The following is a 27235-nucleotide window of genomic DNA, read 5'->3' as shown; positions in this document are numbered from 1 at the left end:
TCCTAAAATTGAATCACTCCCTCAGTGCAATATATGCCTGACTCAGTAATGAGATTTGGAGTTGCCAGAATGGTGAAGATATTAATAGGAAATATTAGAAGTCTTAGCAATAACATAGTAGATGACGGCAGAAAAAGACCTGCACGGTCCATCCAGTCTGCCCAACAAGATAACTCATATTTGCTGCTTTTTGTGTATACCCTACTTTGATTTGTACCTGTGCTCTTCAGGGCACAGACCGTACAAGTCTGCCCAGCACTATCCCCGCCTCCCAACCACCTGCCCCTCCTCCCAACCACCGGCTCTGGCACAGACCGTATAAGTCTGCCCAGCACTATCCTCACCTCCCAACCACCAGCCCTGCCTCCCAACCACCGGCTCTGGCACAGACCGTACAAGTCTGTCCAGCACTATCCCCGCCTCCCAACCACCAGTCCCGCTGCCCACCACCGGCTCTGGCACAGACCGTACAAGTCTGTCCAGCACTATCCCCGCCTCCCAACCACCAGCCCCGCCTCCCGATCTTGACTAAGCTCCTGAGGATCCATTCCTTCGGCACAGGATTCCTTTATGCTTATCCCACGCATGTTTGAATTCCGTTACCGTTTTCATTTTCACCACCTCCCGCGGTGATAGGCATCCATGTAGTCTAGCTGTCTGATATTACCACTGCAACCTACCACATACTGCTGGGTCTGTCTGGCAGGCTTGCAAGTTCTATGACTAGAAATCCTAATGGAAGTGCAGGCACGCCACAGAGGGGACTGGAGAGGCTGGGTGGGCAATGGCCACACTAGTATTGCTATTTTATTAGCCTAGAGCCTTCTGGTTAAGGCATGGAAGAGGTATGGTGGAAGGAACTCAGTGGGAATCTTGCATGCTCGTTGACCTGAGATGGTGGAATACAAATCAGGAAGACCTAAGGACTATCCTGGATAGGGAAAAATCTTGTGTGGTCACATTCTGTGGCTGGCAGTTTGGGTGTATCCTTAGCCAGGAACAGAATAACTGAGAAGACTGGATGGGCTAAACGGCACGTTTCTGCTGTCATTTACCATGTTACAAGGAATACACTAGCAGACATAGACACTGAAGATGCAGACAGTGCATCCAGAAAATAAAATGCTGGAGGCACATAGACCCAAAGGGCAAATATTTGCTATTTGGCTTTAGCTCACAGTTCACTACTTTCAGTAATAGGAGCTATTTTTCTGTACCTAAAAGACTTATAACCTAAGTCTCTACCTGAGGCATCAGAAAATGAAGTGAGTTGCTTAAGGTCACAAGGAGCTTTGGCAGGATCTACATCCTGGTTTTCCTGGTTCCCAGCCTGCTGCTCTAACTCTGATCTGGAGATGCCAGAAACCTGCAGAACCACAAGCCTGGAGCCTCCTGCAACATTCTGAAGATGTGGAGGGTATGAATTTACAGTACTGTGTAAAAAAAAATGAAATATCCACTTACTTCCAGCTCTAAACAATGTGGTAGGTGGAAAATCCCGATGATGGTATATGACATTGATGCAGATGTTTTCAGTCTTATAGTAGAATTTCAGGACTCACCTAATGATGTCACAATACACAGACAAGAGGCAATGATGTCACAGTTCCCATCATACTGCAGGGAAAGGGTGGCTGCCTTTATGGAGGACATGAAATATTTGCCTCTAAAAAGGAGTTACTGGTGCTAACATAGTAAATAATGGCATAAAAAGACCAATCAACCCGTTGGTCTGCCTATTTACTCCTGTCCATACTACCAAGGATATATTCTGGCTTCCAGAGACAAAATGTGAGCAACTGCAAGATTTCTTCCTACCCAAGAGAGTCGTTTTGTCTTCCTCCTTTCTACAGTACCAGCTTGGGTAAGCGAATACAAGATCCCAACTTAGTGCTCCTCCAGGATCTACCTCTCCCTTGCATAGGCACAAAGCACTTAACTCCCCACTGCCTCAAGTACAAACTTAGGGGCACTTTTATCAAGCGGCAGTAAAATGTGGTGTTGAGGCCACCTTTTACTGCAGCGGGTAAAAGGATTATTCTTTAAGGGGTAGTAAATGGCCGTATAGTACTTAAAAATTGCCACATGGCCATTTACTGCTGGAGCCCTTACCATCTCCTATTTAGGAGGTGGTGAGGGCTCTGGTGGTAACCTAGTTCTAGTCGGGCAGTGCATGGTGGTGCCTGATTACCACCAGGCATGCCCACTCCTTGTCCACCGGCGCCAGAAAATTTGTTTTTTCTAATGTCAGAAATGGCACGCAGCAGACCAGGAACTACCGCCAGGCTCCTGGGCAAGCCTGGCCGTAGGACCAATTTGCCACGTGTATACCCAACGGTAGCCCTACCATCTCTTTGTAAAAGGGCCCCTTAGATTGTAGGCCCTCTAGAGACAGGGAAATATCGACTAGACTTAAACTACTACTGAATAGGTGTGAGCTAATCTGTTAAAGAAAATACAAGCAGTAACACTAGTGTCTCAGTTACTGCCCAACCATGCAACCTCCGTGTTGTACGTTATAGTATTCCTGTCCACGCAGCCGATGGTAGGTGTTGGCTAGAGAGAGTGATCATCTGTATTTCGCTCTTTCTCGTGGGGGGGGGGGGGGGGGGGGGGGGGAGGTGGTTATCATAGTCATTCTTTGTGCTGCAATATTTTGTGCTCTGTTTCATAAAGAGTTTGTCAGAGGCACCTGAGAGAGCCTTGCCAAAACAAAGCCTCAATCATTTCACTGAATTTAGTTTTGGCTTATATTTCAAAGGCGGTGTCTGTGTCCCCCACTAATATTTTTCCCTTTTGGCATCCTATCAACAAGCAAATTTGCAGAGGATGTGAAGGGAGATGAAGAGTAGGACACAAATATTATTTAGAGGCCCATTCCTCATCTGCCCTCTATTCAGCCCACAGCAAATTTTCTTCGCATTTCAGCAGGTCCATGGAGATCATGACAGGTACTTTTGGGCAAATCCATGTTATACCATGATTACAGTCACACACAATTCCAACATCTGCAATAGCACATCACTTAAGATAGTTGTATTCCATATTGTAAACACAATGGACTCCATAGCCAGAATCCTGTGCATGGAGACATTATCACTTCTGTGGTGAAAAACAAAATGAAAGAGCAGAACAAAAATACTTAAAATTGGAAAAGGATTTTGCCAGAGAATGTAGGCATTTTTTGGTCCACCCCACTAATAAGGAAAGATTATTGGCTGTTCAAATTGTTTTTAAACTCATTGCTTCATGCAAGGGCCAATAAAACTAACTTTTGTAAATATAAACTATGAGTCTTGCAATAAATCAGGAAAATTGCTAGCTTGATTAATCCATCCGTGGAAAGGATCCAAACGTCATCAAGGTATCCAATGCAGTGGACCCAATAATATTCTGTCTTGTTTTGAAAACTGTTTTCAAAAATGTGTGTACAGAGACTATTTCACCAACACAGGCAGAGGGGCATGGTTTTGAAGGTTTGGGAATCCCTAAACTTACCGAGGATGAACTTCAGTATTTAAATGGCCAGCTTACTGAAGCTGAAATCCAAACTGTGATTTGATCCTTGAAATTACATTAAACAGTGGGACCCGATAGGTTTTCAAGAGAATGTTACCATCTTTTGGGGGTTCAGCTAGAGGGTCTTTGGAGGCTTAATTTGTTCAGGTCATAGAATATGCTTCTTTCCCGGAATCAGGCCCTCATAACCCTTATTCCAAAGTCTGGGAGACCGAACTTTAGTGCCACCTTATTGGCCTATTTCCCTTTTAAACATAGACCTAAACATTCTTGCCAAAGCAGTGGTGTTACATTTAGGGGACATCTTGCCTCATTTAATATCTAGTGATCAGGTGGGTTTCGTGCGTAACCAATATGCAGTGTATAATGTTCGCAAGCAGTTGGTGACCTAGGAGTACTGGTTGGATTGTAAAATACTGACCTTGATTGTGAGTTGTGATGCTGAGAAAGTGTTTGACTTGGTGTCATGGCCATATTTGTTCCAGGCACACAAATATATGTTGAATCCTAGAGGATGACAGCTTCGAAAGATTTGGCTGACTTATGTACTCCAACTATAGAAAAGTTTAGGTTTTGTTAGTTAATTAATTTTGTACTTCCTAGTGATTGTCCAGTCTCTTGGTTCTGTTATCTGCATTGAACTGCAAGGTCGACTGTGGAATAGAAATTGTATATTTGTTATCATTTTGGTTTTCAGGGGGGTGGAGTCAATTATGTGCTCTTTACAGTAATCCCTGGGATGCCCTTTTGGTCATTGGTATATTGTCTTTGCCATTTCCGGTAGGCAGGAGGACTAGACAGGATTGCTCCTTGTCTCCTGGAACTTTTATTACAAAGCTTAAGAGTAGAGCCCACCGTCTTAAGAGTTAAAATGGCTCAGCAAAAGATTTGTACTTTGGCATTCGCTGATGATATCCTGTTAGTCTTGACAGACCCAGTGCAAGGTCTGCCATTAGTGTTACATAAGTTCATTGCTTTTGGAGAGCTAGCAGGCTTTAAACTGAATTACACTAAAACAGTGGTTTTGCCAGTTAATATTGATCCACAAATGTGGAGAGGAGGGATTTTTCCTTTCCAGTGGGATGGTACATAGATTAGGTATCTTGGAGTTCAATTGCCTAAAACTTATTCTCAATTATAGGCACTAAATATTTCTCCCCTGTAGGATATGACAAATACATTGTTTCTTAACTGGGAGGGCTTACTTTTATTGTTCTTAGGATGGATACTGCTATATCGTATGGTACTTTTACCACAAAAGCTTTGTTATGCAGACAATCCCATGTATTCTTAAATAGATCTGACTCTTAACCAAGTTAATTTTGGGGAGGGGGGGAGAGAGAAGCAAGTTAGATTTCAATTAAAATTATTAACCCTTTCAGTTTGAGTCTGCAAATTGGTGGGAGAATGTGGGATACAAATGCTACAAATAAACTACTTGCATTAGGCCTTTATAGTACAGTACCTACCTCAATCAATGTCCTACGTATACACACCTACCTCCTTAAACCTCTATTGTTCTACCTCTTAATTATACTATTGTATTTCACACCTAAAATGTAATATTGTAAGCTACTTTGAACCGAAACTTGTTTTTAGATAACAGTGGGGTAACAAGAATGCATAAATAAATTCCACGTTGGCCCCCTTTCAACTTCAATTCATGTCCTCTAGTTCTACCGCCTTCCTGTCTCTGCAAAAGGTTTGTTGCTGGATTAATATTTTTCAAATATTTTAACATCTATATCATATCACCTCTGTTTCTCCTTTCCTTCAGGGTATACATGGTCACGTCAGCATGTCTCTTCCCATACGTCTTGCTACGCAAACCCCACACCAAGTGACTTGCCTAGAGGTACAAGGAGCTGCAGTGGGAATCAAACCCAGTTCACCAAGATTAAAGCCCACTGCACTAACCACTAGATTACTCTTCCAGTACAAAATAATGACATGGGTATAGGCGTGTTCTGGGACAGAGTCTGGACAGTAATCAGGGCCGCCGAGAGGGGGGCAGGGGGACAAAATTCCCCAGGGTCAAGCCGCCGTTTGGGAGGGTGGCCTTGCCCCGGGCCCAGCTTAGTCTCTCGGCAGCCCTGACAGTAATTTACGTGCATATTTTATAAAATAAATGCATTATGTGTATACTTTTCATGGTTACATTTTTGGCTGCCGGGCCATTCCATGCCAAGTGGTCTAAAATTAAAAAAAAGTTCCCACCATCATGTTCTCCAATTTTGTTCAAATGTTATCTATTGTGCGAGTCAGGTGTTAAACGAAGTTTCCCCAAAATTTGAGGTCTTTAACTGCAATAGTTGCAGATCTAGACCCCCTTTTCTGAAAGGTTGTCAGTCCATGAGTGCACGACATTTACCAAAATGCCATTTTTGGGGTGGCCTAGTGGTTAGGGTGGTGGACTTTGGTCCTGGGGAACTGGGGAACTGAATTCAATTCCCACTTCAGGCACAGGCGGCTCCTTGTGACTCTGGGCAAGTCACTTAACCCTCCATTGCCCCATGTAAGCTGCATTGAACCTGCCATGAGTGGGAAAGCGCGGGCTACAAATGAAATAAATAATAATAATATAATAATAAAATCCAAACACATTTATAAGAATGGCTAAAAAATTCAAATCCTGTACAGTTTTTGATGCTAATTCCGATGAAATACATTTTAACATTATGGATGCAAAATCCAGTCAAACAAGTTGAATCAAAGTGTGCGTCAAAATTGGTCGCGACTCATCGGAACATATTTGGACCAATATTCAGATCGCAACAACTTCCATACAAACAAAGATACGGACTTGAAATTTTGAACAAGTATTATGCTTGTGCTGGACATAATACTGCCAGATTTGCAACTTACCAGCATCTATAACCACCCTGCAGGATCTCTTCAGAGTTGGCAATGTCAGCGCAATGGTAAAATGTACCAAAGTACAAAGCCAATTATTAAAAAAGAGCCTACCTGAATCAGCTTGTGAATAGTATCATCTAAAAGAGAAAATTGTGCTCTACAACACTGATATGTTTTTGTTTTGCAATGCCACCATTAAGTAGCCATCACAGAAATGAGCAACTCAGAGACAGCCACAAGACTGCCAAACCCAGGGAAATTTTCCCAGAAGCAAAAAAAACTGTGAGGCCCAGGCTACTGCAAGGTACCAACCCAGCACATAGGCAGGTCTGTTGCTGTTTTTTTCCTTTAGTCTTGGGCAGACCCCACAGGCTCTTAAGGCTAACCGTCTGTCTCCAGATAGCACAGTACAGCTGAGGCACCACTAAGCAATCGGGGAGGTGGGGGAAGGAGGGAGGGACTCAGCCACCTGGGTTTGCCATCTCTAATGTGCAGAAGACTCTCGCAAGCCTCCGCCTCAGTCCAGCAAAAGGGTCAGCAGCACTGAGAGAAAAGGCACCATGAAGATCCCTTTTTTTTTGTTACATTTGTACCCCGCGCTTTCCCACTCATGGCAGGCTCAATGCGGCTTACATGGGGCAATGGAGGGTTAAGTGACTTGCCCAGAGTCACAAGGAGCTGCCTGAGGTGGGAATCAAACTCAGTTCCCCAGGACCAAAGTCCACCACCCTAACCACTAGGCCACTCCTCCATGGAATCCCTTTAGATAGTATACTAAAGGGATTCCATGTGAAGGTATTCCAAAATGCAAAATTCCAGGACCCTTCCTCTGACCCTATCCCCCCTACACTGCTCTTTCTCATCCCCTGCATCCTTCTCATCCCCCTACACCTGCGTCTCTCTCCCCTCTTCTATCCCTATCCCCCTATACAATGCTCTATCCCATCCCCTGCATCCTCCTCATCCCTCTACTCCTGCTCCACAACATAAAATTCAAAGACCTGTATTCTTAGTCCTCTTATACCGCTCCTAAGAACATAAGAATAGCCATACTGGGTCAGACCAATAGTTCATGTAGTCCATTATCCTGCTTCCAACAGTGGTCAATCCAGGTCAGAAGTACCTAGCAGAAACCTAATTAGTAGTACTCCCTTATGTACACTGATCTAGCCCAGTAACTGAGTCTTCCTCCACGACTCATAGTTTCTCACCTTCTGATCCCTTCCTTCTAACACTCCCTTTTCCTTCTCTACCACTTCTCCACTCTTCATCCATAACACAAGAATCAGGAAATTAATCCCCTCTCCTCATATACACACCTCTTGCCCCTTTACGTATCTCCCCTTCACACTGCATAAATTTGGGATCTGTAAATCTCTACCCCCCCCTACACAATGAAAAATTCCATCCTTCCAGCCCCCCTCCATCTCCTCTTCCATCCTTTCCAAACTCCTTACTTGCTCTCTGCCTCCTGCACAACACACAGAGAACCTGATTCTGTTTGTTGCTGATTTGAGCGAAGGCACATCCCTTGCAGCTCTCCGCTCCTTTCTGCTTCTGATGTCCAGGATGTACCCCTCACCCTATTATCACTCTGTTCCCATCCATACCACTCTTGCCCTGTTCCTTTGATTTGTCTCCTTGTCCTTACGACACGGGGATGCGGAGCTCGCAGGGACAGATCCCACGGGGACGGGGACAAACTTTGTTCCTGTGTCATTTTCTACCTTGAAGCCTGTTAATGAACTGGACTGTTATTTATGTTTGAGAGATGCAGAAAACGATATTTTGATTTTTTGAAAAAACAAGCAAACATGCTGTCGGGTTCTCAAGGCAGAACCGGAATACGTGAGCCCTTGGGCCACTGCCGAGGAGCGCCAGCGGCAGGCAAGACCACCCTGGAACTGGATACACAGAAGAGCAGGCCTGGAACTCTGGACTGGAGTAGTACTGAGGCAGGCAACTAGAACAGGCAGAACAGGAACTACTTCACCTGCGCTTGACCACCGTTCCTCCGGAGTTGAGCTCCTGAGTGCGGGTGGCCAGCAGGACTTGCAGGATAAGGCAGGAACTGAAGATCCAGAGGACCCACCCTGGGTCCGGGATACATGAGGAAGACTAGGCTAAATACTAGACTCGGACTGAAAGCTGCATGCAGCCACTAAGTCAGAAACACAAGACAGACCAAGGGGACAAGATGTACACAAAGGCTAGGCAGAGACAGGATTCAGGATATACACTCGTTAGGCAGAGACAGGATTCAGGATATACACTCAGGATATACACACTAACTAGGCAGAAGCAGGACTCAGGAAATACAAGCAAGCTAGGCAGAAACAGGACTCAGGGTATACAAGCAAGCTTGGCAGAAACAGGACTCGGGATATACAAGCAAGCTAGGCACAGCAGACAGAAGAAGTAACCAGGGACTAGCAGAGTCTTAGGGCAGGCAGCGGACAATAGAATAAACCAGGAGCAAACAGAGTCTTTGGGCAGGCAGCGGACAATAGAATAAACCAGGAGCAAACAGAGTCTTTGGGCAGGTAGCGGACAATAGAATAAACAAGGAGCAAACAGAGTCTTTGGGCAGGCAGCGGACAAAGCGAATGCTACATACCTGTAGAAGGTATTCTCCGAGGACAGCAGGCTGATTGTTCTCACTGATGGGTGACGTCCACGGCAGCCCCTCCAATCGGAATTCTCACTAGCAAAGTCCTTTGCTAGTCCTCGCGCGCCCGCGCGCACCGCGCATGCGCGGCCGTCTTCCCGCCCGAAACCGGCTCGAGCCGGCCAGTCCAGTATGTAGCAAGACAATACAAGGGAAGACACAACTCCAAAGGGGAGGCGGGCGGGTTTGTGAGAACAATCAGCCTGCTGTCCTCGGAGAATACCTTCTACAGGTATGTAGCATTCGCTTTCTCCGAGGACAAGCAGGCTGCTTGTTCTCACTGATGGGGTATCCCTAGCCCCCAGGCTCACTCAAAACAACAACCATGGTCAATTGGGCCTCGCAACGGCGAGGACATAACTGAGATTGACCTAAAAAATTTACCAACTAACTGAGAGTGCAGCCTGGAACAGAACAAACAGGGCCCTCGGGGGGTGGAGTTGGATCCTAAAGCCCAAACAGGTTCTGAAGAACTGACTGCCCGAACCGACTGTCGCGTCGGGTATCCTACTGCAGGCAGTAATGAGATGTGAATGTGTGGACAGATGACCACGTCGCAGCTTTGCAAATTTCTTCAATAGAGGCTGACTTCAAGTGGGCTACCGACGCAGCCATGGCTCTAACATTATGAGCCGTGACATGACCCTCAAGAGCCAGCCCCGCCTGGGCGTAAGTGAAGGAAATGCAATCTGCTAGCCAATTGGATATGGTGCGTTTCCCTACAGCCACTCCCCTCCTGTTGGGATCAAAAGAAACAAACAATTGGGCGGACTGTCTGTTGGGCTGTGTCCGCTCCAGATAGAAGGCCAATGCTCTCTTGCAGTCCAATGTGTGCAGCTGACGTTCAGCAGGGCAGGAATGAGGACGGGGAAAGAATGTTGGCAAGACAATTGACTGGTTCAGATGGAACTCCGACACGACCTTTGGCAAGAACTTAGGGTGAGTGCGGAGGACTACTCTGTTATGATGAAATTTGGTGTAAGGGGCCTGGGCTACCAGGGCCTGAAGCTCACTGACTCTACGAGCTGAAGTAACTGCCACCAAGAAAATGACCTTCCAGGTCAAGTACTTCAGATGGCAGGAGTTCAGTGGCTCAAAAGGAGGTTTCATCAGCTGGGTGAGAACGACATTGAGATCCCATGACACTGTAGGAGGTTTGATAGGGGGCTTTGACAACAGCAAACCTCTCATGAAGCGAACAACTAAAGGCTGTCCTGAGATCGGCTTACCTTCCACACGGTAATGGTATGCACTAATCGCACTAAGGTGAACCCTTACAGAGTTGGTCTTAAGGCCAGACTCAGACAAGTGCAGAAGGTATTCAAGCAGGGTCTGTGTAGGACAAGAGCGAGGATCTAGGGCCTTGCTGTCACACCAGACGGCAAACCTCCTCCATAAAAAGAAGTAACTCCTCTTAGTGGAATCTTTCCTGGAAGCAAGCAAGATGCGGGAGACACCCTCTGACAGACCCAAAGAGGCAAAGTCTACGCTCTCAACATCCAGGCCGTGAGAGCCAGGGACCGGAGGTTGGGATGCAGAAGAGCCCCTTCGTCCTGCGTGATGAGGGTCGGAAAACACTCCAATCTCCACGGTTCTTCGGAGGATAACTCCAGAAGAAGAGGGAACCAGATCTGACGCGGCCAAAAAGGAGCAATCAGAATCATGGTGCCTCGGTCTTGCTTGAGTTTCAACAAAGTCTTCCCCACCAGAGGAATGGGAGGATAAGCATACAGCAGACCCTCCCCCCAATCCAGGAGGAAGGCATCCGATGCCAGTCTGCCGTGGGCCTGAAGCCTGGAGCAGAACTGAGGGACTTTGTGGTTGGCTCGAGATGCGAAAAAATCCACCAAGGGGGTGCCCCACGCTTGGAAGATCTGGCGCACCACTCGGGAGTTGAGCGACCACTCGTGAGGTTGCATAATCCTGCTCAGTCTGTCGGCCAGACTGTTGTTTACGCCTGCCAGATATGTGGCTTGGAGCACCATGCCGTGCCGGCGAGCCCAGAGCCACATGCTGACGGCTTCCTGACACAGGGGGTGAGATCCGGTGCCCCCCTGCTTGTTGACGTAGTACATGGCAACCTGGTTGTCTGTCTGAATTTGGATAATTTGGTGGGACAGCCGATCTCTGAAAGCCTTCAGAGCGTTCCAGATCGCTCGCAACTCCAGAAGATTGATCTGTAGATCGCGTTCCTGGAGGGACCAGCTTCCTTGGGTGTGAAGCCCATCGACATGAGCTCCCCATCCCAGGAGAGACGCATCCATTGTCAGCACTTTTTGTGGCTGAGGAATTTGGAAAGGACGTCCCAGAGTCAAATTGGACCAAATCGTCCACCAATACAGGGATTCGAGAAAACTCGTGGACAGGTGGATCACGTCTTCTAGATCCCCAGCAGCGTGAAACCACTGAGAAGCTAGGGTCCATTGAGCAGATCTCATGTGAAGGCGGGCCATGGGAGTCACATGAACTGTGGAGGCCATGTGGCCCAGCAATCTCAACATCTGCCGAGCTGTGATCTGCTGGGACGCTCGCACCCGCGAGACGAGGGACAACAAGTTGTTGGCTCTCGTCTCTGGGAGATAGGCACGAGCCGTCCGAGAATCCAGCAGAGCTCCTATGAATTCGAGTCTCTGTGCTGGGAGAAGATGGGACTTTGGGTAATTTATCACAAACCCCAGTAGCTCCAGGAGGCGAATAGTCATCTGCATGGACTGCAGGGCTCCTGCCTCGGACGTGTTCTTCACCAGCCAATCGTCGAGATATGGGAACACGTGCACCCCCAGCCTGCGAAGTGCTGCTGCTACTACAGCCAAGCACTTTGTGAACACCCTGGGCGCAGAGGCGAGCCCAAAGGGTAGCACACAGTACTGGAAGTGCCGTGTGCCCAGCTGAAATCGCAGATACTGTCTGTGAGCTGGCAGTATCGGGATGTGTGTGTAGGCATCCTTCAAGTCCAGAGAGCATAGCCAATCGTTTTCCTGAATCTGGGTTTCGCCCTCTCCACTCAACCGAAACTGCGCTTACTAAAGTCTCCAATGACCTATTACTGGCTAAATCCAGAGGTCAATATTCCATCCTCATTCTTCTTGATCTTTCCGCTGCTTTTGACACTGTCGATCACAGCATACTTCTCGATATCCTGTCCTCACTTGGATTCCAGGACTCTGTCCTTTCCTGGTTCTCTTCCTACCTCTCCCTCCGCACCTTTAGTGTTCACTCTGGTGGATCCTCTTCTACCTCTATCCCTCTGCCTGTCGGCGTACCTCAGGGTTCTGTTCTTGGTCCCCTCCTCTTTTCTATCTACACTTCTTCCCTTGGTTCATTAATCTCATCCCATGGCTTTTCCTACCATCTCTATGCTGATGACTCCCAAATCTACCTTTCTACCCCTGATATCTCACCTTGCATCCAAACCAAAGTTTCAGCGTGCTTGTCTGACATTGCTGCCTGGATGTCTCAACGCCACCTGAAATTAAATATGACCAAAACCGAGCTTCTCATTTTCCCCCCCAAACCCACCTCCCCGCTCCCCCCGTTTTCTATTTCTGTTGATGGCTCTCTCATTCTCCCTGTCTCCTCAGCTCGAAACCTTGGGGTCATCTTTGACTCTTCTCTCTCCTTCTCTGCTCATATCCAGCAGACCGCCAAGACCTGTCGTTTCTTTCTTTACAACATCCGTAAAATCCGCCCCTTTCTTTCCGAGCACTCTACCAAAACCCTCATCCACACCCTTGTCACCTCTCGTTTAGACTACTGCAATCTGCTTCTTGCTGGCCTCCCACTTAGTCACCTCTCCCCTCACCAGTTGGTTCAAAACTCTGCTGCCCGTCTCGTCTTCCGCCAAGGTCGCTTTACTCATACTACCCCTCTCCTCAAGACCCTTCACTGGCTCCCTATCCGTTTTCGCATCCTGTTCAAACTTCTTCTACTAACCTATAAATGTATTCACTCTGCTGCTCCCCAGTATCTCTCCACACTCGTCCTTCCCTACACCCCTTCCCGGTCACTCCGCTCCATGGATAAATCCTTCTTATCTGTTCCCTTCTCCACTACTGCCAACTCCAGACTTCGTGCCTTCTGTCTCGCTGCACCCTACGCCTGGAATAAACTTCCTGAGCCCCTACGTCTTGCCACATCCTTGGCCACCTTTAAATCTAGACTGAAAGCCCACCTCTTTAACATTGCTTTTGACTCGTAACCACTCGCCTCCACCTACCCTCCTCTCTTCCTTCCCGGTCACATTAATTGATTTGATTTGCTTACTTTATTTATTTTTTGTCTATTAGATTGTAAGCTCTTTGAGCAGGGACTGTCTTTCTTCTATGTTTGTGCAGCGCTGCGTATGCCTTGTAGCGCTATAGAAATGCTAAATAGTAGTAGTAGTAGTAGGGTGCCCAGGGAAAGCATCCTGAACTTTTCTTTTACGAGATATTTGTTCAGGGCCCTTAGGTCTAGGATGGGACGCATCCCCCCTGTTTTCTTTTCCACAAGGAAGTACCTGGAATAGAATCCCAGCCCTTCTTGCCCGGATGGCACGGGCTCGACCGCATTGGCGCTGAGAAGGGCGGAGAGTTCCTCTGCAAGTACCTGCTTGTGCTGGAAGCTGTAAGACTGAGCTCCCGGTGGACAATTTGGAGGTTTTGAGGCCAAATTGAGGGTGTATCCTTGCCGGACTATTTGCAGAACCCACTGGTCGGAGGTTATGAGAGGCCACCTTTGGTGAAAAGCTTTCAACCTCCCCCCGACCGGCAGGTCGCCCGGCACTGACACTTGTATGTCGGCTATGCTCTGCTGGAGCCAGTCAAAAGCTCGCCCCTTGCTTTTGCTGGGGAGCTGCGGGGCCTTGCTGGGGCGCACGCTGCTGACGAGAGCGAGCGCGCTGGGGCTTAGCCTGGGCCACAGGCTGTCGAGAAGGAGGATTGTACCTACGCTTGCCAGAAGAGTAGGGAACAGTCCTCCTTCCCCCAAAAAATCTTCTACCTGTAGAGGTAGATGCTGAAGGCTGCCGGCGGGAGAACTTGTCGAATGCGGTATCCCGCTGGTGGAGATGCTCTACCACCTGTTCGACCTTCTTTCCAAAAATATTGTCCGCACGGCAAGGCGAGTCCGCAATCCGCTGCTGGAGTCTATTCTCCAGGTCGGAGGCACGCAGCCATGAGAGCCTGCGCATCACCACACCTTGAGCAGCGGCCATGGACGCAACATCAAAGGTGTCATACACCCCTCTGGCCAGGAATTTTCTGCACGCCTTCAGCTGCCTGACCACCTCCTGAAAAGGCTTGGCTTGCTCAGGGGGGAGAGCATCAACCAAGCCCGCCAACTGCCGCACATTATTCCGCATGTGTATGCTCGTGTAGAGCTGGTAAGACTGGATTTTGGCCACGAGCATAGAGGAATGGTAGGCCTTCCTCCCAAAGGAGTCTAAGGTTCTAGAGTCTTTGCCCGGGGGCGCCGAAGCATGCTCCCTAGAACTCTTAGCCTTCTTTAGGGCCAGATCCACAACTCCAGAGTCGTGAGGCAACTGAGTGCGCATCAGCTCTGGGTCCCCATGGATCCGGTACTGGGACTCGATCTTCTTGGGGATGTGGGGATTACTTAATGGCTTGGTCCAGTTCGCAAGCAATGTCTTTTTCAGGACATGGTGCAAGGGAACAGTGGACGCTTCCTTAGGTGGAGAAGGATAGTCCAGGAGCTCAAACATTTCAGCCCTGGGCTCGTCCTCCACAACCACCGGGAAGGGGATGGCCGTAGACATCTCCCGGACAAAGGAAGCAAAAGACAGACTCTCGGGAGGAGAAAGCTGTCTCTCAGGAGAGGGAGTGGGATCGGAAGGAAGACCCTCAGACTCCTCGTCAGAGAAATATCTGGGGTCTTCTTCCTCTTCCCACGAGGCCTCACCCTCGGTGTCAGACACAAGTTCACGGACCTGTGTCTGCAACCTCGCCCGGCTCAACTCCGTGGAGCCACGTCCACGATGGGGGCGTCGAGAGGTAGACTCCCTCGCCCGCATCGGCGAAGCTCCCTCCGCCGACGTAGTCGGGGAGCCTTCCTGGGAGGTGGCCGCAGTCGGCACCGCACGCGGTACTGACGTCGGGGACCTCACCCCGGGCGATGGGCCAGCCGGCGCCACGCTCGACGGTACCGGAGGCGCAAGCACCGCCGGTACCGGAGGGGTAGGGCGCAACAGCTCTCCCAGAATCTCTGGGAGAACGGCCCGGAGGCTCTCGTTCAGAGCGGCTGCAGAGAAAGGCATGGAGGCCGATGCAGGCGTCGACGTCAGAACCTGTTCCGGGCGAGGAGGCTGTTCCGGGCTGTCCAGAGTGGAGCGCATCGACACCTCCTGAACAGAGGGTGAGCGGTCCTCTCGGTGCCGATGCCTGCTGGGTGCCGACTCCCTCGGCGACCCAGAGCTCTCGGTGCCGACGCGGGGAGGAGACCGGTGTCGATGCTTCTTCGACTTCTTCCGAAGCATGTCACCGGAGCTCCCCGGCACCGATGAGGAGGACGTAGAATCCATCCGTCGCTTCCTCGGGGCCGAGGTCGAAGCAGGTCGATCCCGGGGGGGCTGTACTGCAGGAGCCCTCAGGGTAGGGGGAGACCCACCCGAAGGCTCACCGCCACCAGCAGGGGAATGGACAGCCCTCCTGACGATGCACCACCGTCCGACGACATCAGGAGACGAGGTCCCGGTACCACCGACGTCGATGCAGCTATCCGATGTCTCGGCGCCGATGCAGAGGGCCGATGCCTCGATGCACTCGATGCACTGGCGGCCGAGGATGAAAGTCTGGACGCTGATGACGTCGATGCACTCGATGACCCCGGTGCCGATGCCGACGAAAGGCCCGAGAACAAAACGTTCCACTGGGCCAATCTCGCTACCTGAGTCCGCCTTTGTAACAGGGAACACAGACTACAGTTCTGAGGGCGGTGCTCGGCCCCCAGACACTGAAGACACGAAGAGTGCCTATCAGTGAGCGAGATTACCTGGGCGCACTGGGTGCACTTCTTGAAGCCGCTGGAAGGCTTCGATGTCATGGGCGGAAAAATCACGCCGGCGAAATCAAAATCCGAAATGACGAATTTGAGCACCAAAACTTTAAGGGAGAAAAATCTCGACCGAGGCCGAAAAGAGGCCTACCCCGACGACGAAAGAAAACTTACCGGGGCAAAAACTGGAAATACGGGAAGGGGCAAGCGAAACCCAAGGGGGTTTTCGAAGCACTTTCCGAACGAAAAGAGAACTTTTCCGAAGAAAAAACACGTCAATTAAGATAACGGACGCGCGAGGTCGACTCTCCGGGGCTCGACACGGCAAAAACGCAGCCGTACCGAGTGCGGACGAAAGAAGACTGGCCGGCTCGAGCCGGTTTCGGGCGGGAAGACGGCCGCGCATGCGCGGTGCGCGCGGGCGCGCGAGGACTAGCAAAGGACTTTGCTAGTGAGAATTCCGATTGGAGGGGCTGCCGTGGACGTCACCCATCAATGAGAACAAGCAGCCTGCTTGTCCTCGGAGAATAGAATAAACCAGGAGCAAACAGAGTCTTTGGGCAGGTAGCAGACAATAGAATAAACCAGGAGCAAACAGAGTCTTTGGGCAGGCAGCGGACAACAGAATAAACCAGGAGCAAACATAGTCTTTGGGCAGGTAGCGGACAATAGAATAAACCAGGAGCAAACAGAGTCTTTGGGCAGACAGCAGGCAGAGGAATAAGCCAGGGATAACAGAGTCAGGGCTGAAGCTTCAGCAGCTCCAAACATAGACAGGGCCGGTCTTAGCAAGTATGGGGCCCTGTGCAGACCAATTTGGTAGGGCCCCGTCCTAGCCCCGGCCCCACAATTTTTAGAAAATTTTTTATTTATGAAATTTCAAATAAAGACAAATGAAGCTAAACTTGTACAGAAAAACTGATTGAAATAATAAGCACAATGCTATCATGAAACCCCACCTCCCCAGAAATTATTCAGTTCAAGTCCACTACAATTAGTAGTTCCAATTCTCATAACCCCGGGGGATCAGAGATGCGGACACACAATCTCTCCACTGCAAAACACTATACACAAACTTGTGCAAAAACACACTCATAACCTTACCAAACCATAACAGCGCTAATTCCAAGGACAGGACGAGCTACAACCTTATGCGTGGAAAGGCAGAACTGTAATCACACCAGGCTCTAAAACACCAATACACTACCTCGTGAAAAAAAAAAATCAAAACAAAAAGGGCTGCAAATACTACACGCTAGCAGGATACTGCACCTTGATCACACATGAAAAACACATGACACAACAGATATGAAGGCAAAATACTGAACTGGAAAGTTACCTCAAGAAGTCAGACTCAGCATGCAGCAATACTAGAAAAATTGAAACTTACATGCAAAATATCACAGATGCACATTTCCAAAAGCTGACATATTCCAATTAATAAATTCTGAATAAAATACTTTTTTCTACCTTTGTTGTCTGATCATTTAGTTTTTCTATTCGCTTTGGTCCCAGTGTCTTCTGTTTTATGCAGTGTCTTCTTTCCATTTGATATTTTTTCTCTCACCATGTCCACCATCCTCCTGTGTCCTGTCTACCATCTGTAGCCCTGTCCCTATCCTTTCTCCAGTTTCAGCATCTGCCTTCAAAGTGTTCCGATCCAGCCCTTAAATTCAGCAATTTCCCCTCCATCTATATTCAGCATTTCTCCTCACTCCCCTCCATCCATGTGCATCCCTTCCCCTACATCCATGTCCAGCATTTCTCCTCTCTCCCTTCCCCTCCATCCATGTGCATCTCCTTCCTTTGTCTTTCCTTCCCTCCATTCCTGCCCAACATTTCTCCTCTCTCCCCTGTCCTCCCCTCCATGTCCAGCATTTCTCCTCTCTCCCTTCCCCTCCATCCATATGCATCTCCTTCCTTTGCCTTTCCTTCCCTCCATTCCTGCCCAACATTTCTCCTCTCTCCCCTGCCCTCCCCTCCACGTCCAGCAATTTCTCCTCTCTCCCTGGGCCCTGCCCTCCCATCCATGTCCAGCAATTTCTCCTCTCTCCCTGGGCCCTGCCCTCCCATCCATGTCCATCGATGCTCCTCTCTCCCCTTCCCTCCTCCATCTATCCATATCCAGCAATTCTCCTCCCTCCCCTCCATGTCCAGCAATTAATCCTCTCTCCCTGGGCCCTGTCCTCCCATCCATCTCCATCCTTGTTCCTCTCTCCCCTTCCCTCCTCCATCTATCCATGTGCAGCAATTCTCCTCCCTCTCCTCCATGTCCAGCAATTAATCCTCTCTCCCTGGGCCATGCCCTGCCCTCCCATCCATCTCCATCCTTGTTCCTCTCTCCCCTTCCCTCCTCCATCTATCCATATCCAGCAATTCTCCTCCCTCCCCTCCATGTCCAGCAATTAATCCTCTCTCCCTGGGCCCTACCCTCCCATCCATGTCCATCCTTGTCAATGCTCCTCTCTCCCCATCCCTCCCGCTCCCATGTCCACCTGCCCGCCCTCTTCTCGCTTCTTGTTCATCTATTTAAATTTACCTCGCTCCGCCTCCGACATCTGCGCAGCGTCAGTGAAAGTGCTGCCTGTCTGACGTCTCTCCACCAGCCTTCCCTTCGCTCATTCATTCCCTCAGTGCCCTGCCTTCTTCTGATGAAGCGGAGGACTGGAGGCTCAGGCTGACTGAGGCGCACTGCGCGGGGCCCCCTTAAGCGCAAGGCCCTATGCGTCCGCCTCGGCCTAAGACCGGCCCTGGCTTCAGACTCCAAACACAGAGCAAGGCAAAGGAAGAACTAGCAGTCCACAAACACAAAACAAAAGGGCAAAAGCCCACACATAGTAACATAGTAGATGACGGCAGAAAAAGACCTGCACGGTCCATCCAGTCTCCCCAACAAGACAAACTCATATGTGCTAGTTTTTGTGTATATCTTACCTTGATTTGTAACTGTGATTTTCAGGGCACAGACCGTATAAGTCTGCCCAGCACTATCCCCTCCTCCCAGCTGGAGTCTAAGGAGAAATCTGGGCCAACCTCATCGGGAGACTGCCTCAGAGACAGCATGGTGAGATAACAGGATTTACTGCCTATAGTCAGGGATTAGTGATTGGTGTTTGTCTGTGATAAGATTGGTTAGGTCATGACTCGTGGTCAGGGAATAAGCTGCTAACAGTTGTATTTTGCATAAGAAGTGTAGTATAAGTTTTCACGATTACAAAATCAGGTTTGTATAATCACCTAGTATTCCAGTAAGAATCATTTTGCATAGTCTATGTTGGTAGCAATCTATTTGTTTTTATTAGTATCAGCAGCAAGTTATATATTGTATTTTGCTAAACCTTGCTGCTGATCCATTCTATATATATTTTCTTTATCTATGAATAAATAGTATATTACATCTGTGGCTTTGGTTTCGTTTTCTCTAACAGCCAATTTGGTTAGGTGCGAAGAACTAGCAGTCCACAGACACAAAGCAGAAGGGCAGCACCCACACAGAAGGACTGGCAGTCCACAGACACGAATAGCAGATAGCCAAGAGCCCCAGAGAAAGGCTAAGTAGCAGCGCAACAGTGCTCTCACTAACCTCACGACCTTATGGCATAACACTCTTACTTACTATGCAAAGGCCCTGAATGCAAGCACAGCACTTCCTTATGAAGGCTCTCACTGTTGAGCAGGGAACACACTCACACCAAGGAGAGGTTTGGAACACATAGGAAAACAGGCAGGAGCCATCTTGGAAGCTGGCACAAAACAAGCAGGAGCCATCTTAGATGCTGGCTTCTCAGAGAGGCATAGCCCACGCAGGTGAGGACTAATGAAGCAATCAGCACACAGAGACAGAGACAAGACTAACACAGAAATAGACAGAAGCCAGCATAGATGCTGACCCCCAGAAATAAGGTAAGTCTGAGGGTGGTCACGACCAGAGACGTGGCACATGCTGGCCACAACTAGCAAAATTTGCACGGGGGATCCTGTACATCCTGTTACCAATCTTCTATTGCATGAAGGACTGCGAAAGACAGAACTAGACTGAATCCTGAGATTGTTGATGACTTCTTATTCATCTACAGATTAAAAAATCATAACAGTCCTTCATAGGGCATAGTTCTCCCCTCTAGGGCATAAAGAATGGGTTGTATTTTCTATCCCTGGACATTTTAACAGGGTGGATTAGGATTCCTTGGGGTAGTAGAAATCAGCTATTGTTGGGGTTGGAAGATAAGAGTGTGGTGGTAATGAGGAGGATTATTATAGCTGCTCGTTATTATTGTTTTCTATTTGTAATTTATACACAACAGTCGCACAGCATATTGCTCCTTTTTATACTTTAATTAAAAGATTTAAATATAAAATCATAAGTGTTTGAGGCTTCTGCAGATGAGGACATAGCCCATGGGGCGGGGACCATTCTCTACTTGTCCTTACCATTTGTTCTTTCTGAGAGGTCTTCTCATCATCGCTCTTATTCATCCTTCCTTATGCTTTCTTCCTGTGGTCAACAACATCAGTATCGTTTCACAAGCACTTCATTAGCACTTGGTCAGTCTTTAGTGTGTGTGTGTTCAACTTTACTTATGATGAACTTCTAGTGGGACAGGAACATAATGCTTGTGTTCTGTTGAAAAGAAACCCAGCTAACATAATCAAATGTATCCATGCCCCCCTCCTCCTCCTGCTCCTACTTAACATTTCTATAGAGCTACTAGATGTACGCAGCGCTGTACACTTGAACATGAATAGACAGTCCCTGCTCGACAGAGCTTACAATCTAATTAGGACAGACAAACAATGAGTATGGGTGTGCATCTTGAAACAAAGCGAAAGGGCACTTTGAACCTGGACAGAGTAAAAAGGCAAAAGCTGATAAACATGTGAGCAGGAGATTCATGATCTGATAAGACATTCTTGAGTGCAAGCAGCCATGAGGGGAGGCCAGTGTAAATAAACAAGAAAATGTGGTCTAGCAACTTGAAGGGAGACAGATGATGTTGAGGGAAGGTAGAATGATCTCTGGGGTAGATGATTTATTAAACCTATGTGGGGCATTATTTGAAATAAAGGATATATAAACAGTTGAAGCACAGAATTACTTCAGCGAGTCAGCAGGCAGAGTATAGCAGCGGCTGTTCTCCCATGAGAAATTATTAATTGCATCCGTATTTCAAAAAGAAATAAGCTATATTTCATATATACAGTAGCTTTGTCTTCTATCACTCTTGATTATGGGTGGTTAGTACATACTAAATTGTGTTAGTGAAAGACTAAATTTTATTCACCCCCCCCCCCCCCCCATTCCGCTCCAGAATCTGTTCTTTCCCCATCCCCACTGGATTCGATCCCCACTACTGCAGCTCCTTGTGACTTGGGGCAAATCACTTAACCCTCCATTGCCCCCAGGTACAAATAAGCACCTATATATACTATGTAAACCGCTTTGAATGTAGTTGCAAAACCCATAGAAAAGGCAGTATATTCAAGTCCCTTTCCACATCAGTAGCTACTTAGTTTCAAACACTGTCTAGAGACTAGTCTCAGACTGTTTCCCCACAGCAGCGGCAGCGCCTGTTGGCTCATGTTGTTCTTCGGCCAGCCTCCCTGCGACGTCACTTCCTGTTTCCGGCGGGGCGCGTCAAAGCCAAAGGGAAACTCCGCCGGAGTCGGCCTCAAAGGTCTGTTTAGGAGTCGTTACCGCTGCCTGCGACCTCTACAAATCCGCACAAACTTGCTTGCAGGTAGTCCGGGGAGAAGGAGCGGGAGATACCGGAGGGCAGGCGGAGGAGAGAGACTAGAGGGACACCGCATCGAGTGCGGGAGACTTGATAAAAACCTGGTGCCGGAAGGGACAGGAGGAGGCGGAGAACGCAGATACAGAGATACTGTCCCTGAGGATAGAAAAAGATAAATACTTTCCCTGAAGATAGAGGGGGAGATACTGTCTCTGAGGAGAGACCTAGATAAATACTGTCCGCGAAGGAGAGAGAGAGAAATACCATCCCCAAGTAGAGAGGAAGACAGATGGGGGAGATATTGCCCCCGAGAACAGAAAGAGATAAATGCTATCCCCGAGGAGAGAGGGAGAGAGATACTGCCCCATGAGGAAAGATAAATACAATCCGTGAAAGCGAGAGGGAGATACTTTTGCACTGGAACTAGATAGAAAAAATATCTTGTGCTTGTATTTTCATTTTATGAATGAGTAGTTTTTAGGGTCTAAAATACGTGTATTTCCTGACATCTACAGACACACAAAAGAGATGCCAGAAGTTCCTGACATTGAGGCCTAGAGAATTGGCCCTAGGCATGAGTTTTGTGTTAAAATTTCTTTGTCAATGTGTTATGACATTTAAGGCTAAGCGTTGTTTGATTTTTGATCCAAGACAGCTTTTGGATTTTAACATCCTAACACAGTAAATGATGGCAGATAAAGACCTGAACAGTCCATCCAGTCTGCCCAACAAGATAAACTAATTTTACATGGTTTGTAATACTTTATGTGTATACCTGACTTGATATACCCATTCTGTGGTTTCAATCAAAGCAGTTTACATATTATATACAGGTACTTATTTTGTACCTGGGCTGTGGAGGGTTACACTTGCCGATAGTCACTAGAAGCTGCAGTGGGACTTGAACCCAGTTCCCCGGGATCAAAGCCTGCTGCACAAACCACTAGGCTACTCCTCCACTGTAGAGATAAATATTGTCCCCGAGGGGAGAGTGATAAATACTATCTGCGAGAGGGAGACGGGAAAGAAATAAATACTATCCATGAAAGAGAGAGGAAGGCAGAGAGAAATACTGTCCCGAGGAGAGAGAGAGTTAATACTAGCTCCAAGGGGTGAGAGAGAAACATATATACTGTCCCCAAGGAGGGAGAGAAAGAAATACTATCCCCAAGGAGAGAGATCGATATAAAAACTATCCCTGAGGAGAGAGGGATAAATATATGCTATCACTGAGGGATAAATATATACTATCACTGAGGAGAGGGAGAGATAAATACTATCCGCAAGGGGAGAGAGAGAGATGTAAATACTATCCCCAAGGAGAGGGGGATGTATACTATCACCGAGGAGAGAGAGAGCTAAATACTGTCCCTGATGGGGGAGAGAGAGAAATACTATACCCAAGGAGACAGGGAGACAAAGGGAGAAATACTGTCCCCAAGGAGAGGGACAGACATAAATACTATCCCTGAGGAGAGAGGGAGAGATACTGTCCTCAAGGAGACAGAGAGAGAAATACTATCCCCGAGGAGACTGAGAGAAATGTATACTATTACTGAGGGGAGAGAGAGATAAATACTATCCCTGAGGAGACAGAGAAATGCATACTATTGCTGAGGGAGAGAGAGATAGATACTATCCCCGAGGGGGGGGGGGGGGGGAGAGAAAGAGAGAGAAATACTGTTCCTGAGGAGAGAGAGAGACATAAATACTATCCCTGAGGAGAGAGGGAGAGATACTGTCCCTGAGAGGAGAGACAGATAAATACTATCCCCGATTAGAGAGAGAAATACTATCCCCAAGGGGAGATAGAGAAATATATATATACACACACACAAAAGAGAGCTATATACACTGTCCCCAAGTGGGAGGGGAGCGAAATAGTATATATCTCCCCTTGGGGACAGTATATATCACCGAGGAGAGAGAGAGATGTACTATCTCCGAGAAGGGGGGGGGGGGAGAGAGAGAGAGATGTACTATCCGGGGGGGGGGGGGGGGTACAGAGAGATTGATGCTGGGGCTGGAAGGGAGAGGGAGGAGGTGAGGAGTGCAAATAGATCCTTTCCCAGGGGACAAAGAGGAGAGAGCCAGGCTGAATCTGGGAGCAGACGAGAGAGAAAGAGATACTATTCCCGAGGACAGGGAAGAAAGAGATGCTGGATCTGGGGGGAGGGGGAGGGAGAGGGAGAGATTGTTGAACCACTGGGGTAGCAGGACAGGGGGAGGAAAGCAAGGAAGAGAGAGACAGCGGAGGAATGAAGGAGAAATGCTGGACCGGGAAAACAGTTGAAGGAAGGGACAACAAGGGTATTCTGGGCATGAAGTGGGACAGAGTGGGGAGATGCTGACTACTGGAGGAGGGAAGAGATGACTAGGGGAGAAAGGAAAGAAGCTGACTATGAGGGGAAGGAAAAGACGGAGAGAGAAAGATGCCTACTATGGCAGAAAGGAGAAGATGAGGGATGGGGGGGAAGAAGAAAAAGAGGGTGGACGTGCTGATTATGGGGAAAGAAAAGAGATGGGCATATGCTGATTGTGGGAAGAGAGGGGGAGATGCTGACGGGTGAAGGAGAAGGGGGAAGAAGCTGCACTGTTGGAAGAGGAGAAGGGAAACGGGACAAAAAGATGCTAGACTACAAATGGTTAGGGGGGAAAGAGTGAGGAAGATTCACTACAAATGGTGGAGGGGGAGAGACAGTAGGGAAGATTTGCTACAAATGGAATGGAGGGAGAGGAGATGGGCTACAAAGGTCGAGGGAGGGAGAGGAGATACTGGATATGATGGAACCATGTGGGAGAGACCATGGGGGGTTGTTGAGATGGGTGAATGGTGAATATAGAGGGCAGAAATGTGTTAATGGGGATTGGATGATAAAAAGGAGTAGGAGACTGGGAAAGGAGTAAGACAGTGGAAATGGGAGAGCTAGAGATGAGAGAAAGGGGAAGCTGGACAGGAAAGTAGAAGAAAAAAAACTGGTACGCAACATGGCTGGAAAAAATCAAATGCCCGGACAACACATAGAAAAAAATTGGTTTTGTTTTGAATTTATTAACTGGACTAGTTTTGGGAAGTGTGCATTGCAAATGTCTTTGTATTTTGTTCAGTTCAAAAAGAAATGCGTATCTGTTTTTATTTCTCCAGTGTTAACGTACATGCTGAGTTAGACTTATTGGGGTTCCCAGTTCAATTTTTGTCTTCATATTTCTAATTTGTGATCTGTATTTAGTGGTTGGGGTGCCATACACAATACATATTACTCCTCTCTGGACACAATAAAGGGGCTTGCTCGATATTGGGGGTGCTCAGCACCAACTAGATCCACAGATCTGGCTCCTATGTAGCTGTATTTTGTGTATGACCTAGATACGGTATTCTGTTTCCGTGCAGTTTGTGTAAAGATCTGTAGAAGCCCCACTTGTTTTGTTTTACCAGTAATAGGTGTATTGGTGTTCCAGGGTCTGGTGTAATATTTGTTGTGCTGCCTATTCATAAGTAGGATTCTTTCTGTTTACATCATAGGATTAGTTCTATTTTTGTATGCCAGGATTGCTACATGTACATTGAGTTAGGATTTTTTTTCCAGTTTTTGTATTTTACAGTGTGCCTGGTGGTAGAGAGATTTATGTTGCTGTTGCTCAGATTTGCAATGCCAAGCTGAAGAAATATATGTTCTTACTCCCATATACAGGCGATCACATTCTTAATTGCAATAAAAATACTGCTGAGGAGGAAAAAGACCTCAAATGTCCAAACTGTGGCAGCAAGAAGTATATCTTTGTGCCTACATTTACTGGACTTCATTTTTCTTATTAGACTCAAAATCTCTTCTTATTCCAAAATTGTACACTCAATTTCACACACAATTTTTGATGCAATACTTTAAATCATAATCATCCACTTTAATCTCTTGTTGTGGAGAATATAATAAGCACTTTAAATATTCCTCCGAACGGGGCTCTCCGTTTCACTTTCTTATACGCTTCTTCAGGGGACTAAGTACTAGAAATCCCATGTTCATCAGAATTCTGCCTATAAAACATCAAAACCTATATTAGTGCCCATAATTTAATCAGTGTACACAAAATATCAAAATTGTCAACTCGCATTTTCAATTGCAACATCAGACTTCTACAGTGGCGCCTTATGCAATCAGGATGCCAACATTCTCACTAACCAGAAGTGGAACTCTGCTCCTTAAATAACTTATTTGTTCCTCAACAGCAATACGGGGAGCTCAATACGAAACTGTCATTCAAAAAAAGCAATGGAAAAACTATCAATTAAAAAAATGCTGTCCATTCTATATGGGACTTTAAACCCTTGAGTTTCAAAGTCTGTGAAGTGTGAATCCAACGCTGTTCCCGTCTTATCAGTATCTGATCTCATTTTCCTCCTCGAATATTTGGGGGAGTATAATCAATTGCAAAACATTTAAAGATATCAAAAACATGTTCATTGGCCATACAGGGTGCAACAAGAGGTGCTCCTATCTTCCTTCTTTTAAGGGAAAAGGAATGGGACTTGATATACTGCCTTCTGTGGTTTTTGCAACTGCATTCAAAGCAGTTCGCATAGTATATACAGGTATTTATTTGTACCTGGGGCAGTGGAGGGGTAAGTGACCTGTCCAGAGTCACAAGGAGCTGCAGTGGGAATCAAACCTAGTTCCCCAGGATCAAGAACATGCTTTGTAATCCTTTGGTGTAAACTCCTCGTGGTCTTCCCTATATAAAACTTAAGACACACTCTAACACATAAACCACATGATTGATATGTGGTTGTATGCTTGAGTTTCAAAAGTTTACCATCAGTTGGATTGATAAATTGAGAAGTTTCCAATGTAATGGAGCACGTATTGAAAATGACCACCTTGGTTGACTATATTAAGCTCTAGCTTGGGCAAAAGAGTCCGACTCAATATCTCCTTCAAATTATGTGATCTTGAAAACACAACACATAATTGCCGGCTCCACAGTCAGATCAAGAGATGAGTTTTTGATTGGCTCCAGCAGGACATAGCTGCAGTCAAAGTAACTGTACCAGCCAACCTACCAGTAAGAGGGAGGCTAATTTTTTTCCAAGAAAGGTGGCCCCTTGTAACCTCCGACTGGTGAGTTCTTCAAATAGTCAATTTAAGTTATGCCCTACATTGGTGAAGGAGACCACCAAATTGCCCCCCCCCCCCCCCCCCCCCCCCAAGAGCATCTTTCATCAGCTTTTGTCACAAGGAAGTGCTTGCACGGGAACTATCTGCCCTTGTAAAGGCCCATTTGGTTAAGCCCTTTCCACCGTAGGAAGAAGGGAAGGGATTCTATTCCAGGTACTTCTTGTGCCAAAGAAAACAGGGGGGTGCATCCCATCCTATACCTCAGGGCCCTGAACAAGTTTCTTGTCAAAGAAAAGTTCAGTATGGTTTCACTGGACACCCTCCTCCCAATAATTCTTGAACAAGATTGGCTAAGCTGT

General features: G+C 47.5%; 1 protein-coding gene across 3 annotated transcripts in view; it reads left to right on the top strand.

Annotated features, from left to right (window-relative positions):
- Positions 1-21658: 21658 nt before the first annotated feature.
- The window catches only part of MAF1 (MAF1 homolog, negative regulator of RNA polymerase III), a 119124-nt gene continuing 113547 nt past the window's right edge, over positions 21659-27235 (top strand). For 2 of the 3 annotated variants that reach the window (XR_003943981.1, XM_030220905.1), the window contains exon 1: positions 21665-21771. The gene's annotated coding sequence lies outside the window, so the exon portion shown is untranslated. Of the gene's footprint in view, positions 21772-27235 lie in introns of all 3 variants that reach the window. The other variant, XR_003943982.1, reaches the window with a different exon arrangement.

The sequence above is a fragment of the Microcaecilia unicolor genome, chromosome 1, assembly GCF_901765095.1.
Source record: "Microcaecilia unicolor chromosome 1, aMicUni1.1, whole genome shotgun sequence".
Classification (NCBI taxonomy): Eukaryota; Metazoa; Chordata; class Amphibia; order Gymnophiona; family Siphonopidae; genus Microcaecilia; species Microcaecilia unicolor.
This window is presented reverse-complemented; position numbering and strand designations above follow the sequence as displayed.